Consider the following 14559-nt stretch of genomic DNA (forward strand, 5'->3'; position numbering starts at 1 on the left):
TCTTATTATGTCATAAATATCCTGTCAGCCTCTTCAGATTTTCTGTGCTTAAAAATTAAATGTCAAAAAAAAAATTAAATGTCACTGTATTGGCCGTAAGTCCTGGAAATGGTGATTTCTTAAGGTTTCTTGTAACAGGTAATTGTGCTAGCAAGAAAATGCTGTGCATCTGCGTGGCACAACTTCTTTCCTGTTTCGCTTCCGGGAGCCGGAAATTTTCGAGAAGAGAAATGGAGATGATTATTAAAATGTGTGTGCTTTGGAGAGGAGGAGCAGCACTTCTGTTGTTCTTTCCCATATACAGTTGAGGTGTTTGTTTGTCCCTAGAAGGCTGCTGTTTATACAAACCAGGGCTTTTGACTCTGTATCTGCCACAAGCTCCCTCAGGCTTGTCTGTTCTTCCCAGTATGTGTTTGGGACATGACAGGCCACCCCGGCCAGAATTTTCCAGAACGACCTCCTTCAGGCCCCGCCTGGGTCGCGCGGAACGGGGCCTTAGGGGCTCCGGAGCCGTCACGGTGGCCGCAGCTGCAGAGCCGGGCCCCGCGTCCAGAGCCCTCGGGTGACAGCTCTTCCGTCCCCGGACGACCCTGTGGAGCCCGTCCCTCCGGAGCATGCTGCGGGCCCAGCCGAGGCGCGGCTGCTGTGGGTGGTTCCCGGGTCGCCCGCACGCGCGTGTCCGTGGGTTTGCCCGGGCCCGGGCGGTCCGTGTAAACAGGGTCACACGGGGCACGATCGCGGCCGTCTTGCGACCCCCCGCATGACGCTGTCGCGGTCCCCGCACGTGGGGGGCGTGTGCATCCTTCCTTCTCACCAGATGCTGTTCCGTTGTATGAATAGGCCACGTTTTGTTTATCTGTTCATCAGACGGTTCGCACGGAAGCTGCTTTTCTGAATTAACCTGAGGCTCCCGAGAGTTTGCAGAAAGAGCCCCTGAGATCCAGAGTACCGGCTCCTCCTGCCCGTCCTGAGGGCATCTTGCCTCCCCATCCTGCGACACTGCTGTCTGAGGGCAAGGTGGATGCTGGCCTCAAGTGCAGACCTTCCCTGGATCTCACCAGTTTGCCCGTGCACGTGTGTGTGTTTGCATGCACGTGTACACGTGTGTTGCATGTACACGTGCATGCAGCCACTGCCATCATCTCCCCCGAAACTGTGGCCTCACCAGCAGAGCTCCCCTTGCCACTCCTTTATGGCACCGTCTCCAACTCCTGGCAGCCCCCGGTTCTCCATCTCTAGAACTGGTCATTTCGAGAATGTTCCATAAATGGAATCATATGGCATCTGACCTTTGGAGACCACCTTGATTCACTCTGCCTAAAGCCGTTGCGATCCATGCACGTCATGGTGTCAGCAGCTCGTGCCTTTTCGGTGCTGAGCAGTGTCCCGCTGCAGGGGCATCCAGGGCCTCTTTGTCCGTTTACTCGGTACAGGGCGTTTGGGCTCTTTGGGGTGCAGGGACAGGACGAGTCGAGCTGATGTGAACATCGTGCACGGCTTTGGTGTTCTAAGTCCCCACTTTTGTTCCTCGTGTGGTCCTGTGAGATCCGTGCCATTGCAGGTGTCCACTGACCGGACAGGGAAGGGATGGCACAGGCAGGCCCTGGGCCTCCCGGGTCCCCCTGGGGCAGCACCCCCAAAGCCCGTGAACCGCAGCCCCCTGGGGGGTGCAGCCCTGCTGCCGGGCCTTCTGCCTTCGGGCCCGTGGATGTGGATACAGACTCGAGACCCGATATGCAGACTGAGGGCTGCTGGCCATGCCAGGGGGTGCCCATGGGGCGCCGAGCCGTGCCACCCGGGATGATTGCCTTCGTGGATGACACAGACCTGCCGCCGGAGGAGCAGAGCCCAGCGACATGTCGAGCTGCTTCCCCGTTGGGGGACTGTCATGTACGGGGCCGAGGCGGCTCGGGGAGGCAGCTTCCAGTTCTCTCGGCGGGGCTGTGGCCCGGCGCGGGGAGCCCTGGGGGTGCTGTTAGCTGGCGGGGTTGGAGGCAGACCCCCTGGGGCTCTCCTGGGCTCGTGCCCGCCCGCCTGCAAGTGACTGGGAACCCTCGGACACCCAGCGTTTGCTCTCGGGCTGTATCCTGTTTGCCCAGCGCGCGCGCGCGTGTGTGTGTGTGACTCTAAACACCTGCTGTCTACTTTCTCATTTATCTCTGATTGCCGTCCCTTTGGGGTCTACATTACAGGATGGGTGACCGATCCTCGCCAGTTCCGTTTTTATTCTTACAGTCTGGGAAGGGCACAAATGGTCCGTCCAGGTAGTTGTGATCAAAGGGCGCCGTGGCCCGCGGAGTGGCACGTCGGAGCCTGAAGGATCGGTTCGTGTTAAAGTCGATTGGAGCCGGACGTCGTGGCAGGGACAAGACCGGGACTCCGGCCCGTGTCAGCTGGCTGGTGCGCGGGTTGCAGAACAACTGCCCTGCAGGTGTTTTCATACTAACTGGGTGAAGGTGGCGCCCCCGAGGGGTCTCCGAGCAGGCCAGGGAGGGTGGGTGGTGCTCACCTTATCAAAAGCAGTGAAGCTTCACAGGTGACCTTGCAGCCATAGCTTTTTGATTTAAAGGGGTCAATCCCATATGGATAATCCGATAGAGCAATTGCTTTCTGTGGTCTCCCGCGATGAAGAGTCCCTGATGAGTGCTATTTGACAACACGATTCAGCTTTTTGTTCCCCTTTTCGGTTTGCCGTGCTGATTTATTGAGTGTTCTTTTCTTTCAAGTGACATTTGTCTTCACCTGTTTTTGCAGATGCCGGGAGCACGCAGATGCTGCTGCCTCCGGGTTATCAGGAAAACGGCTTTCTTGGGACGAAGCTGGGTCTTCTTTTCTCTTGAGCCCAAGCTGACTGGGAGGGCCCACTCTCCTCCCAGCTAACACGTTGAAAGTCTAGTGGGTTCCTTCAGGGTAGAGCTTGATCACATGGGCATTAATTAAGTTCTTGATGAATTGAACTCAAGAACAAACTCTGGAAATGGTTTTTAGATTCTGGTTGTAACATGGCTAGGAAGGGGCCTCAAGATGGTGAAAGAATTCTTGGCATTTCTTTCATTTTTCACTACTTCTGCCTCTTATAATTAATCAAAGTATGTTGTTTTTCCTAATGTTTGCTTTGTAAACATGGGCGGTTCCCAAAGTGTCTCTCAGGTTAGGACCGTGGTTGTCAACTGGGGTGTTTTTCCCCCCAGGGGACACTTGGTAAAGTCTGGAGACATATTTTTCAGGACGTTGAGTGTGTGTGTTGCGGGGGTGGATACTTAAATCTAGAAGGTGGGCCCCAGGGATGCTGCTAAACATCCTCTAGGGCACAGGACGGCCTCCCACACCAGAGGTATCTGGCCCAAATGTCAATAGTGTTGAGGTTGGCTGGTTTGGGACATGGCCCACAAGTTTGCATATGTAAAATACGGCCCTGTGTCTGGTTTCATAGTAGCTTGGGTGTGAAGCACTGTAGCGAGGAGCTAGACATGTTGGGCCTTCGACAGTGACTCCGATGCTCACTGTAACTATAAATTTGGAAAAGAATCAGGCTATAGACCTGGATTTTCTATTCCTGAATAATGTTTTTTTTTTTTTTTTTGTATTAAGAAATACAGTTTTACAACATGATCATATGTATATTTCACAGGCATCAAATCGGGTTAATTTCATTTAATTTGTATAATCCATTAAGGAAAATAATTTACATAATTTGTGGTGTCTTTAGAGTCAGTAGCGATTCTGAATTTATTACTTAGAATTATTATGTAATTCTTCAAATCTGTATGCAAAATTAGCACATTTTTAAAAAAGATTTATTTTAGAGTGAGCAAGAACCTGAGTGGGGGGAGGGGCAGAGGGAAAGGGATGGGGCAGACTCCACGCCCCGCCCTGTACGGAGTCTGACACAGAGCTCCATCTCATGACCCTGAGATCATGACCTGAGCCGGTATGAAGAGTAGGACAAAATAGCGAATTTTGACATGAAAATAGTCCCCTGCAGAAAGATCATGCCTTTACTTAATACCTATCAAAGTCAGATTTTACAAAGAATTCTTTTTTATCGTGATAAAATACACATCACGTATAATTTACTGTCTTAACCATTTTTGAGTTTCACCTCAGTGTCATTATGTTCACATTTTTGTGCTCTTTCATCTTTCATCCCAAACTGAACCTCTGCCGCATTAAACACTGACTCCTGATTCCTGTCCCGCAGCCCCTCGCTCCCACCATTTCATTTTCTGTCTCTGCGGATTTGCCTTTCTAGGTACTTATATAGGTGGAATCACACAATTTTTGTGTCTGGTTTATTTCACTCAGTATCATATCTCTGAAGTCCATCCATGTGGTAGCGTGTGTCTCCTTCTTTAGGCTGAATAAAATTCATTCTCTGTAGAGACCACATTTGGTTTATCTGTTCATCCATTGTTGGGTGGTTGAGTGGTTTACAACAAATATTTTAAAGCTGGATCCGCTGTGTCTGGCTCATCACTGCTGTGTAGACATAGCTAGCAAGCGGTTCTGGGTTCTGGTGGTGAAATTGTGTTGTACCCACGCAGAGACTGGCACAGCTTTCCTCATGCACATCCTCAAGTGCTGTTAACACAATATTCTACTATTTTACGAACTACAGTTGACCCTTGAATAACATGGGTTTGAACTGCGCAGGTCCACTTAGATGCAGGTTTGTTTTTTTTTTTTTTTTTTTGTAAATACTGTACTGTACAGTTCTGTAAATCTGTTTTCTATATGATTTTCTTTTTTCTTTTTTATTTTTTTTAAGATTTTATTTTTATTTATTGAGACACACACACACAGAGGCAGAGACACAGGCAGAGGGAGAAGCAGGCTCCACGCTGGGAGCCGCTGTGGGACTTGATCCAGGGTCTCCAGGATCACAGCCCTGGCTGCAGGCGGCGCTAAACTGCTGCGCCACCGGGGCTGCCCTGATTTTCTTTTCTTTTCTTTTCTTTTCTTTTCTTTTCTTTTCTTTTCTTTTCTTTTCTTTTCTTTTCTTTTCTTTTCTTTTCTTTCCTTTTCTTTTCTTTTTTTTCTTTTCTTTCTTTTCTTTTTTTTTCTTTTCTTTTCTTTCTTTTATTTTCTTTCTTTTCTTTTTAAAGGTTTTATTTATTTATTCATGAGAGATGGGGGGGTGAGGGGGGCAGAGACATGGGCAGAGACACAGGCAGAGGGAGAAGCAGGCTCCATGCAGGGAGCCTGACGTGGGACCCGATCCCAGGTCTCCAGGACCACGCCCTGAGCTGAAGGCAGCGCTAAACTGCTGAGCCTCCTGGGCTGCCTCTGATTTTCTTTTTTAAAAAAATTATTTTAGAGTGAACGAGAGGGTACACATAAGCGAGTGTGAGCAGAGTGAGGGGCAGAGGGAGAGAATCTCAAGCAGATGCCCCACTGAGCGCAGAGCCCAATGCAGGGCTTGATCTCACAACCCTGGATTGCAACCCGAGCTGAGATCAAGAGTTGCATGCCTAACTGACTGAGCCATCCAGGTGCCCTTCCGTGTGGTTCTTGCTTCCTTGCTTGCTTTTTTCTCTTCTCTCTTTCTCTTTCTTTCTTCTTTAAAGATTTTATTTATTTATTCATTAGAGAGACAGAGAGAGAGGCAGAGACACAGGCAGAGGGAGAAGTAGGCTCCCCCTGGGGAGCCTGATGTGGGACTCGACCCCAGGACCCCTGGGATCACAACCGGAGCCAAAGACAAATGCTCAACCACTGAGCCACCCAGGTGCCCCTATATGATTTTCTTTTTTTTTTTTTTTAAAGATTTTATTTATTTATTCATGAGAAGACAGAGACAGAGAGAGAGGTAGAGATACAGGCAGAGGGAGAAGCAGGCTCCATGCAGGGAGCCCGACATGGGACTTGATCCCGGGTCTCCAGGATCAGGCCCTGGCTGAAGGCGGTGGTAAACCGCTGAGCCCCCCCAGGCTGCCCCCCATATGATTTTCTTAATGACATTTTCTTTTCTCCAGCTTACTTTATCGTCAGAATACAGTGCGTAATACATATCACGTACTAAACGTGTAAATGGAGTGTTTATGTTATTGTTAAGCCAATTGGTCAACAGTTCATTTGGGAGGAGTCAGAGCTTTTATGCAGACTTTGAGCTGTGTCAGGGGTGGATGTCCCCATCTCCTGAATTGCCCAACGGTCAACTGTACTCTTCTGAGATGAGCTTTTATACATTTGTCCCCCCTGCCTCTTTATTCCCTTAGCTTCCAATGGAGTGAGCGGTAGAAGTATTTATTTTAAGCAGTAGCAGAAGCATCCAGAAAGGTACTCATACCCTCCCACTTCCTGCCATGCACTCTTGAAATGAGATCTCTTTCCTGCCTCCCTCGCCTCGTTTGCCTCTGGCCACTCTCTCTATGACATGTAACCGTCCCCACCTGTACCTGAATGGGCTTTCTTACACCACCACCCCCCCCCCCGCCCCGCCTCCTGGGACCTCACTCCTCTGCCATAGAATAAACTTTGGCTCTGTGTGCAAAAACCTTAGAGACATTTTGCGTTCAGCACGTTGAGATCTTTACATGGAAAGATTTTTCAGTTACTCTGAAATGAGGTGCCTGTAATTGCACACTGCTCGGTATCGGGGTCTGACTTTGTCCTGGCCTGTTATCCCCGTACTTTATCCTAAAGCAACTGCTGTGTGTTTTTTTTTTTGTTGTTGTTAAGATTTCATGTACTTATTCATGAGAGAAAGAAAGAGACAAGAGACCTAGATGCAAGGAGCCGGATGTGGGACTCGATCCCAGGACCCTGGGATCACGCCCTGAGCTGAAGGCAGACACTGAGCCACCCAGGCGTCCCGCAGCTGGTGTTTCTTTACCCGAGTATCTATTCAGTTGCAATGAGTTTCTGACTTTAATCACACACAACAATCAGAATGGATTTCTTTGACATTTTGGTGCAAAGTAGGACAGCAGAACTGCTATTGATTTATCTGTTTATTTGTTCAGCAGGTAATGAGTTCTTCCCGAGTGCTGGGTACTAGGGATGGAGCGGGATGTTGTTTGTGAGGGCAGCCACCGCCGCAGGGACTTGATTTGATTTTTTTGTTGTGGATGATGAAAATGTCAGGAGCAAGTGTGGAGCTCATTGAGGTAGTTTAAAGCCTCAGTTACAGAATCTGTAGCATTTTTTTTTAAACATTTTATTTATTTGAGAGAAAGGAGGAGGGGAGAGCACAAGCAGGGGGAGTGGCAGGTAGAGAGAGAGGGAGAAGCAGACTCCCCTTTGAGCGGGGAGCCTGGACTTGGGGCTCGATCCCAGGGCCCTGAGATCACAACCTGAGCCAAAGGCAGACGCTTAATGGCCTGAGCCACCTCGGTGCTCGTATCTGTAGCAATTTACCTTACTTAACAAAGTGCTCTAGTGGCATTTTAAGTTATTCAAAATGCACGTCTACTTTTTTATTTCAAGCTAATGAAATGAGACACTGTCAACCACTTGTTTTGTGAATCTAAAGAAAAACTTCCTCTGTAAGGCAGGTCTTCACTGCTGGAGGATTTTTCTGGCTTAGATAGTGGGTTGCATTTAATCTCTGTTTTATATTGCTGATTAATTTTAAGTAGGACTTAAATTTCAATTTATGGTTTCTTTTTAAAATTACATTATTGGGTGCTTTCATGATTTCATTAAAAAAAAAAATACCTTCCTATTGGAAGGTACCGCATTTGACAGCAGTAGGGGGGGCAGGGTGTTTGACCTTTAATATTTTTTTTTTACATCTCCTTTAAAGACATTTTTTTTCTGTGTGAGCACACAGCGTTTGGTTTTCAAAATCCAGATTCCTCTAACTCCCAAATTTTCGTTGCAAATACCACGTTTGCCGCTGAGTTCTTCTCCCAGTGTTTAGTGCCGTAGAATATTGTCATTTTGTACTCTGAAGCTATTTGTCTTTGTCAGAGGATGTAGGTGGAATATTAATCTTGTATGAAATTCAGATAAGCAGGGAGCAGATGGATTTATGGCTCTTGAAACCTCTAAACTCTACAGCTGTGGTGAGTTGTTAACCTACGAATAAAGAAATTCTGGAGTGTGGCTAGCAAGGGCTGGCGCGACCAGATTGGCACAGAATGCATCACCCTGCCGGGGAGAGTGGTCTTGAGCCCCCTCTCCCCTGGTTTGGTGTTGACACTCCCCTACTGTGTTCTGGGCTTTCTCTGAGCGAAGGAGGAATGCTAAGATGTGGGCTTCGCGGGAGTTTCCTGGGCTGCAGGCAGAGCTACCCCACAGCCCCGAGAGGCTTTGGGGGGTCCCAGTAGCAAAACAGGTTCCCGGGTCTATTATATCTGCAGAGGCTGAGGAGAGTGTGCACCCCAGGCCCTGTGTCAGGCAGCCACAGGTAGGCGCAGGAGAGGCCCAGCGTAGAGAGGACCTGTCCCGGCCGGCATCTTAGAACACGCAGCCTGTCACATCTAGTACGACTTCATCAAGAGGACGAAAGCACATGCAGGTCCTAGTAGGGTGCACTGGCCCTTGTGGGGATTTCAGCGATGGCAGTGAGATGACCGCATCTGAGGATCATTCTTTTAGACTTGAGCTGATGGCCAGAGTGCAGCACAGAAGGTGCCTGATGCTTACAAGAAGGTGTGCTTGGTGATTTGCCTCTCACACCTTGGCTGGGACGCCCTTGATGTAGGATGATGGAGGGAGGGGCCTCGGGTGAACTGGGAGCACCTCACTGCCCCGTGTGTGTGTGACAGTCACCAGCAAGAAAGAAGTGAGTGTCCTGTCTAGAAAGTGCAGAATCAGTTTTGCAAAGAACCTAAATTTTATTTTTTATTTTATTTTTTTAAGATTTTGTTTATTCATGAAAGAGGCAGAGGGAGAAGCAGGCTTCCTGCAGGGAGCCTGAGGTGGAACTCGATCCCAGGACCCAGGATCACAACTTGAGCCAAAGCAGATGCTCAGCCATTGAGCCGCCCAGGTGCCCCAAGAATCTTAATTTTAGAGTATTTTCTGTATGCGCAAAAAAACCCACAATTCTCCATAACAGGGACTCCTCATTTCTTCCTCTCTAGCCCCTGGCAAATGCTAGTCTGCTTTCTAGCCCTATGGATTTACCAGTTTGGGACATTTCATTAAACAGAATCCTAGAATGCATGGCCTTCTGTGACTTGCTGCTTTACTGGGCATCATGATTTCAAGGCTTTGCCATGTTGTATTGTGTGTCAGTGCTTCATTTTGAACTTTTCAGAGCCAGGTAATGTCCCTCCATCGTATGGAATGACCCCATTTTCTCTATCCATTCATCACTTGACAGACACTTGGGTTGTTTCCACTGTTTGACTGTGGGAATGATGCTCCTGTGAACGTTCTAGTACTGGTTTTTACAGGGATGCCTGCCACCTAGGATCGAGAGGACCCAATGAACTGTCGGGTATCAAAATAATACAGGAAAGTTTTAAAGAGGCAAATATACATTTTAAACATTATTTTTATTGGGGAGCTTGGGTGACACAGCCGACTCCTGGTTTCTGCTCTGGTCATGATCTCAGGATCATGGGATTGGGTTCTGCACCAGGCTCCACGCTCAGTGCACAGTCTGCGTAGGAGTCTCTCTTTCCTCTCCTCCTTGGCTCTCTTCTTGAAAATAAATAAATCTAAAAAAAAAAAAACCCACGTTATTTTTATTGTTTTAGGTTCTATGTGAGGTAAGTGTACTTTAAAATGTGTTGTGATGTTCTTGCCCCGCCAACTCTCCTCAGTGGGTATCTGTTCACATACTCATGCCTGAATGTGCTCTGTTCAGGAGTCAGGCTGGGTCTGTATCTCCATATTTCAGCAGATACAGAAGTACATGTCAGGTGTGTGTGTCTCCATATTTGAGCAGATACCAGGCGTACATGATGAGATGAGGCAGGTCATTTAGACAGGTCCACACATCTCACTTGGATGAGTAACTATAGTCAACCATGTTCCTTTTGCCCAAATTTGCAATTTTAGGCCAATCAGGTGTTTTCTAGGTTCATACTTTCTCACTTATTGCATGTACATTTAGAGTAAATGTCTTCTCACATGAATATGTTCTACACCTAAAACTGTTAATGACGTCCTATGTTAAATATATTTCAGTTAAAAAAAAAAGTTCTTAAAATTATGACTTTAAGGTCAAGTAGTCAGTTTGTAGAATGGCCAGGGCTTTTTTTTTTTTTTTTTTAACTCTTTGACTAGCATGACTTTTCTTAAAGAAAGGGAATTTTCCTTATTTTCCCAAGCATAGAACCTCCAGTGTACCTGGTGTTAGTTTGAATATGTGCACTAGTTAGTCATTCTTGCCCTGAGGTCTTCAAGAAGCATACCTGGGTGTTAGAACAGTAAAGAACTTCTTAGATAACCTGGAGTCGCTTCCAGCAGAACTTTCTGTGTCGAGATCGAGCTGTTCGTATCCGTGTTGCCAGTGGAGTAGCCACCAGCCACACGTGGCTCTTGATCACTTGAAATGAGCCTGCTGTGCCAGAGGAACTGAATTACAGGTTTTATTTAATTTTAGTTCATTTAAGCATAGAGGTAGCCACATATGACCAGTGGCTGCCCTGCTTGAGACAGAGAAGATGGTTCAAGAGCCTTATTTGATGTCTGAATGCAGTGAGGCTGGTGACGGTGGTAGGAGACAGGACACGTTTGTGGAAGAGCCAGACAAGCTAGGTCTTTATTGTGGTGGGTAGCTGGACACCGGTGTGGAACCTAATTAACCCCTTGAGAACAGGGATTCTCTACGTGGGTAATTTGCATTCACCTCACCTCCCCTGAACATCTAGCAGTTTCTGGAGGCATTTTGGATGGTCATAACTCAGAGGAGGGTGCTCCTGGCATCTGGGGGGAGGAGGGTGGAAGACCAGGGATGCTGCTCAGCACCTTACAGTGCACAGGACAGTTAACCAGGAATGATTTGGACCCAAGTATTAACAGTGCCATGGTGGACAAAGCCTGCTTTTAGATTAACAAGGCTGGCCTGGTCCTTGGTTATGATTTAGACAGCTGCAGACCCGTCTCATGAAGGGAGAGCTGGAGCTTGCTCATGGTGCCAGGGCTCAGCAGACATGCAGCCTGGTGATGCCAAAGCAAGGGCAGGAAGCCAGGCATCCGCCTCTGCATGGCTTGGACACCCAGTGCAGGAGTAGACAGTTGATGTTTGTTAGGAGGCAGAGCGGTGACACAGCAGCCGTCCTGTGTTCTTTAACGTCCTGGTGTGTGTTGCTAAGTGAGAGGAGGAGCAAAACTCCCTGCTTCTGCCCTGTGTTCTCTCAAATCCAGTTTAGGGAAAACTGACCCTTGACTCTGCCCACCGATGTTCACCAGCATCATGAAAGGTGCCTGCAGTGCCCAAACACATCCTCATCACTTCCAGGTTTGCTTCCTCACCTCTCCAACATACTTTGAAAGCATTTGGAAAGGTCCTCTTTTGCAAACCAGTCTTGCAATATTTGGCAGAAGCAGAAACAATTCATTGGAGAATTGCAAGGGAACTGTGACTTCCTGTGAAGTGCCCTGATGAAATTCGTAAGGGTGCTAACCCGTCAGCCTGCCCCCCAGCACACACACCGGTTGGAGGTGGTCACCCACTTCCCGGGTCCCCAAGACCCCCCACCCAAACCAAAGTGCCATGCTTAGAGGTGGCCCCGATGCTGAGAAACACGAATTGTCAGCATCGTAATTAGTAACACACACACGTCTAAGTGTTGAAAGTGAAAATTGGACTGTGCCGAGCTGGAGAAGCAGAAGGGAAGCCCCAGCGATGGACGGCTGAAACGGGGCTCTGTTGGCCTTGCGATGCGGCAGTCAAACAAGTGCCGTCCTGTGCCCGAGTACAAACGGGTCGCCTGTGACGGGATGCAGGGGCGGCTCTGGCAGGGAGGCCGTGCCCGGCATAATGGACTTGAATTGGCCGTTTCTTTTCAGGATCCTGCACATGGTTGCAGCATCTATCATCCCGGGGAAGCTCGGATGGCTTGCCAAACAGATAATATTGATGGTTTAAAAAAAAAAAAAAAGGAATTCATGATACTTCGATTCCATGAAAATGATTTTTATCCTATCTGCAAAAACCAGAGATGTAAGTAGGGCACATGTGTCAGCAACTTAATAAGACAGTTATCCAAGGAGTTAAATGGAAATCATTCAGAAAAATCAGCTCTCTGGCAAACCCGAAGCCCCAAGGGGATTTTGGATGTTATTTAATGTAAAATTCCTTGAAGCAAAGACTAGCAGGCATTATGTTGTGGTTCCAGGCGGGTTTTTTGTGTTTTTTCCCCCCTTAAATATTTGCGAATGTGTGAATTACTCTGTGTGCTTACCATGGGAAGTAAAACCGCAGGCAGGGGGAGGGAGGTGTCAGCTAAATTCCTTTTCAGCAGAGAATTGAAGCATCTCGTTACAACAGACTCTATCTCCACAACAACGTGATGCAAGAAGCTGTAACAGATCTGAAACGTGCCGCCTCCATGTCCACCAGCAGCGCGCTGGGAAACCCGCTCAAAGCCGTCACCGCAGCGCGGGCCTTGAACTTGGCTCCGATGGGAGCTTGTCGCCCCTGACTGTCGGGTAGCAGATGCATTGCTTCGGGGATTTTCACTGGGCCTCTTTCTTTTTTTTTTTTTTTTTTAAGATTTTATTTATTTATTTATTCATGAGAGACAGAGAGGCAGAGACACAAGCAGAGGGAGAAGCAGGCCCCATGCAGGGAGCCCGACGTGGGACTCGATCCTGGGTCTCCAGGATCCCACCCTGGGCTGAAGGCGGCGCTAAGCCGCTGAGCCACCGGGGCTGCCCATTCACTGGGCCTCTTTAATGGATTGGCCTTCACGGTCCTTGCATGAACACTTACCGAGAGAATGGACGGTTGGAACGAGAATGATGAGCTGGGCTCTGACCACACCCGTGAGCCGAGGACGGAAGATTGGAAAGCGTGCCCTCCCGCAAGGCCGAGGGAGGAAGTACCGGGGAGGCGAGGCGCTGAGCTACGGTTGTCCTTCCCTTCGCACAGCCCTCGATGGCCTCTGCGTCTGGGGATTCTGGATCCGGTGGCTTAGATGTCGGGATCCCCGTGTGGCCTCTCTGGGGGAAGATTCTTGGTTCCCACCGAGCCCTGTGGGAGACACAGGTGCACACTGGCGTGGAAGAGAAGTGGGTGCCTTGGGGAGGGATGCTGCCCTGCACCTGTGCCCTCTCCCCACACCTCCGCCTGTTGATCTCAGCACGTTACCCCTGCTGTGTTCTTCCCCCGGGAGGAGAGCGGGAGGAGAGCGGACGAGGAGCGCACAGCCCTTGGTCTCATGCGGGCTGTGGAGTGGCCGCCAGAGTCAGGAGCAGAGATGGCTGAGGGACCCTTGAACTGGGGTCCTGAGAGTCCAGGGAGCCAGGCCGGGAACGGGCTTTGATGTAAGTTAAAATCAGATCCGCAAACCACCATCCTTATTAGTGGCGGTATGGTCCTCCTTGCTGTTGGAAAAATAATTGCACCATCCATCTGGAGGTGCCTAGAAATTGCAACACAGTTAAGTTAGAAATCTTAAAGACCTCTTTCCTGTGAGGCCTGACTTTGTAATTATTCAAAATAATTCTTTTTTTTTTTTTTTTAAACCTTCCCAAAAGGCCATCTGAGTGAGTCTGATTAAACTTGGATGCTTGCATGTCCACATGTTCGTTTCCCTTGGTCTCTTTGGTGATGATGATTGGTTCTACCATTTCTTGGCCACCAGGTTAAATTAAAAGGAGGCAGCATTTGTACTTTGTCCCAGAACATTCCAGGGATTGGGTTCTCCAGTGAGGAGCTTTCTAGGACTCTGGTTTTCACTGAAAGGGGATCCCCCCCCACCACCACCCCCAGATAACACTTGGCAGTGTCTCAAGATATTCTTGGTTGTCCTAAGTGGGGATGTGCTGCTGGCATCTGGTGGGTGAAGACTAGGGGTGCTGCTCAACACCCTACAGTGCCCAGGACGGCCCACCCCCAGAGAGTGATCCAACCCCCTGTGTCAGTGGTGCCAGGCTGAGAAGCCGTGCTTCGCGGTACTTGTCATTTGCCCAGCACTGCCGGAAGGGTTCTCCGCCAAAAGATGGTCTCGTGGGAGAGGGCTGAGGCCCAGTCCTGTCCAGATGTGCAGGTGTCCGAATTCTGAAAGGAAATTGGAAATGTGAGGGTCAGATCCAAGGAGACTACTGCATGCAGAGCAAATCAGAGAGCCTGGAGAGCTGGTGGCGGCGGACTTCCAGCCCAGCTGAGTCCTGTTTCTCATTCCGTTTTTCATTTAGATTCTGCTGAGCTTTTTCCTGAAGGCTGTGGACTCGAGCCTGCCCCTCTGATTTCATTTCTTTCCAGTGCAATTTAGGTGAAGCTGGAGCAGAATGTTCCCTGAGGAGGGATTATGAGAATCAGGCCCGGCCTTTGCTAAATAAATGTATCAGGAAACTTCAACATCTTTACAAGAATGTGGCTAACCATTTCCCACAGCATCGTCGGGGTTGGAGGCCGTGCGGCAAATGGCCACAGCTTCCCTTGTACAGATGAAGTGGTGCAAAGGCTCCCCGCCCGTGCACGCACGGCCT

General features: G+C 48.9%; 1 protein-coding gene across 3 annotated transcripts in view; it reads left to right on the forward strand.

The window, feature by feature from the left end:
- The window catches only part of LOC140629083 (F-box-like/WD repeat-containing protein TBL1X), a 212219-nt gene that overhangs the window by 77754 nt on the left and 119906 nt on the right, over nucleotides 1-14559 (forward strand). The gene's annotated exons all lie outside the window — the stretch shown is intronic.

This window comes from Canis lupus, chromosome Y, assembly GCF_048164855.1.
Source record: "Canis lupus baileyi chromosome Y, mCanLup2.hap1, whole genome shotgun sequence".
NCBI lineage: Eukaryota > Metazoa > Chordata > Mammalia > Carnivora > Canidae > Canis > Canis lupus.